This window comes from Mus pahari, chromosome 13 (assembly GCF_900095145.1).
Source record: "Mus pahari chromosome 13, PAHARI_EIJ_v1.1, whole genome shotgun sequence".
Classification (NCBI taxonomy): domain Eukaryota; kingdom Metazoa; phylum Chordata; class Mammalia; order Rodentia; family Muridae; genus Mus; species Mus pahari.
In genome coordinates this window covers 26,319,211-26,322,643 of record NC_034602.1, presented here as the reverse complement: position 1 = coordinate 26,322,643, position 3,433 = coordinate 26,319,211, and the positions used below count along the sequence as shown (strand labels likewise).

At 41.7% G+C, this 3,433-nt stretch overlaps 1 protein-coding gene across 13 annotated transcripts in view; it reads right to left on the bottom strand.

The window, feature by feature from the left end:
- Positions 1-3,433, bottom strand: part of Depdc5 (DEP domain containing 5) — a 128,199-nt gene that overhangs the window by 99,831 nt on the left and 24,935 nt on the right. The window lies entirely within an intron of this gene.

The window sequence follows — 3,433 nt, the reverse complement described above, 5'->3', positions numbered from 1 at the left end:
CTACAAAGTGAGTTCCAGGATAGCCAGGGCTATACAGAAAAACCCTGTCTCGAAACAAACAAACAAACAAACAAACAAAAAGAAATAAATACTGTATAAAAACAAAAAAGAAGTTACTTAATCTTACTCTGAGCTCTGTATCATAGGAAGCAAGGTTGGCTCCCTAGCCTTGGAGTTCTTTAGCACTTGGTAAAGTACTTCAACACTTTCAAGAAGATTCACAAGAGATGTAGTAGAAAGGGCAGCAGTTCTACCCAAGAAAGTCACAGAAACCTCAAGAACTTGAACCAAGACTTGGCTAATGAGCCTAATAAATTATAATTGATATTATACATTCCCTTCACGAGATTGCCCCAAGCAAAAGTTTAAGTGGTATTTTGGCTATATGTGCTCACCACTAACTTAGTCATTCACTGCTACCTCTGAAGGACTTTGGTGAAAAAGCAGAATGTAAATCTCTGTTTTAGTTCAATAGAGACTACTCCTTAAAAAACTATTCACTCGGGCTGGAGAGATGGCTCAGAAGTTAAGAGCATTGACTGCTCTTCCGAAGGTCCTGAGTTCAAATCCCAGAAACCACATGGTGGCTCACAACCACCCATAATGAGATCTGACTCCCTCTTCTGGAGTGCCTGAAGACAACTACAGTGTACTTATATATAATAAATAAATAAATCTTTTTTAAAAAGGACTATTCACTCTGAAGAATTCCTGTACCTGATAAATCTCCCTTCACCCACCCCCACACCCCAGTTTTTCAAGAAACTGTTTCTTGAAACCCATGACTAGGCTGGCCATGAACTCAAAGATCCACCTTCCTCTGCCTCTGGGATTAAAGGTGTGCACTACCACTGCTAGACTTTAATTCTCTTTTTTAACACAGAAATACAGTGTCTAGGGAAAAAACACATTTGAGCGTGTTAACTTTGATCATCTGGTGATTTCTAGGTATTAGTATCAAGAATTTTGTGAATAGCAGTTGGGGGGAGGGCTGTTGACTATGTGTGTTGTGTTGTGTTGTGTTGTGTGTTGTAAGTATTCAGAGAGGTCAAAGGAGTAAGTCTGTGTCCTGGGGCTGGAGAGATGGCTCAGTGGTTAAAAGCACTGACTGCTCTTCCAGAGGTCCCGAGTTCAAATCCCAGCAACCACATGGTGGCTCAGGGTTAGGGCTACCATCTGTAACGAGATCTGACGCCCTCTTTTGGAGTGTCTGAAGACAGCTACAGTGTACTTACATATAATAAATAAATCTTTAAAAAAAAAAAAAAAAAGTCTGTGTCTTGCTGTCACTCTGTGCCTCCCTTTACACAGAGCCTGTCATTAAACCTGGAGCCTGACTGCCGCCAGTAAGCTCCATTGTCACCCTAGCTGCCCCTCCTAATACTGCTCCAGTAAAATCATGTGTGACCATGGCTACTATTTTTAAAAAAAAAAAAAATTGGGTGCTAGGGATTTGAACTCAGGTTCTTAAGTTAACACAGCAAATGCCAGAGAGCCAGCACCCCGGCCCTGTTTGTTTTCCTTTGTTAATAGACAGGTTCTCACCATGAAACCCAGGCTAGGCTGGATCTCAGCCTCCTGAGTGCTGTACTTACAGGGACCACCAAGTCCAGTTCCTTTATGCAGTGTTAGGAGTTGAACCTAGGACTTCAGGCATGCCAAACAAGTGTGAGACCCCTGAGCTACATGTTAACTTTTTTCTAAGACATGATTTTACTACTCAGCCACAGTTGGCTTTGAAATTGTTATCCTGCTAAATTCTTCTGAAATGCTCGGATTACAGGCGTGTGCGATCATACCTGGCTTACATTTTTAAAATCATGGCATATTTTATAGAAAGAAAGAAAAACATTTATAGTTTTTATACTATCCTGGAAATCACCTTGTAAACCAGGCTGACCTTGAGCTCACAGAAATCCACCTGCCTCTACCTCCCAAGTGCTGGGATTACACATGTGCCACTGCCACCACCACCTCCAGGTTCTCCTCCTCCTCTCCCTCCTCCTCCACCACCCCCACCACCCACCACCCCCGGGAACTCTATACTTAAACTTTAAAAAAAAAAAAAAAAAAAGATATCTTTGGGGGATAAAGATGTAGTTCAATGATATATGCTTAGCATGTGCAAGTCCCTGGGCTTCTCCCCAGAATGGCAAATAAGACACCCTTTAAGGCAAAATTATTCTAAAGACAGAAGTAGGTCAGTCCTTCAACTACTGGTTCTCCTTTCTGCTACCTTCAATTCCCAAATTTTCAGACTAAAAGTGCCCAGGAGTCATGGCACACACCTTTAATCCCAGCACCAAGTGGGCAGAGGAAGGCCTGTTCTGTGAATTCAAGGCCAGTTGATCTACACAGTGAGTTCCAGGATAGCCTGAACTACACAGTGAGACCCTGTCTCAAAATACAAACGATAAAAGCAAAAGCGCACTGCTATGTCCATTTTCCCCTTTAACATTTACATGTAGGACATTTTATGTGATGGAAAACCAGGCACACGTTGTGGTTATGAAGTTACCTAAAGCAAGAGGGCTGGTTGTGATGTGCCTAATGTGTTATCATGGGTTTGACTGCATCACTAAAAAAGGGAATGACCAAAATATACAGGTGTATCAGTGCTGGGGTAAGAATCTTAAATTCTGTGCATCTAGGTCTGAGAGGTCCGTGAGGGGGAAGAGGATGAGTGTAGTCAAGTTTAAATGGTGTGGCACACACACACTAGTGCTCAGGTAGAGGTCAGAGAACAACCTTTCATACTGAGGAAGGTTCTCTTCAGGCAATCTGACTGAGGAGCTTCTGAAGGATCTCCTCTCCACTTCCCATCTCCCCTGTAGGAGCATTCAGGATACCGATGCTTGCACCACATGCAAGTCAGATGCTTGAAATCACTACATCTGACTTTCAGGATCTGAGCTCTGATCATCAGGCTCACACAGCCAGTGCTTTTATCTACTGAGCCAATTCTGTAGCTAGTAAATTTTATAATACTAATATCTTTCTATTTTTTCCCCTTTTGATACTGGGGACTGAATCCAGGGTCTTGTCACACTGGGCAACTACTCTACCACTAAGGTTCAGTCCCAACCCAGTAGTGCTAATTTCTTTTCATATACAGGTATCTTGTTCTCTAAACTAGGGTGGTAATAATAGCTATCATTTCAACTTTCCAGAGGTAGAGATACAAGTGAGAGTTCAAGACCAACCTGGACTGCACATCGATAGCCCCTGGCTTTAAAAAAAATTTGTTTATTCTATTTTTAATCAAGGTCATCTCAGCTTGCTTGCTTGCTTGCTTACTTGCTTTCTTCTTTCTTTTTTTTCTTTTTTCTTTTTTTAAGGGTATTCTTTTTATTTATTTATTTATTTGTTTATTATGTGTAAGTACACTGTAGCTGTCTTCAGACACTCCAGAAGAGGGCGTCAGATCTTGTTA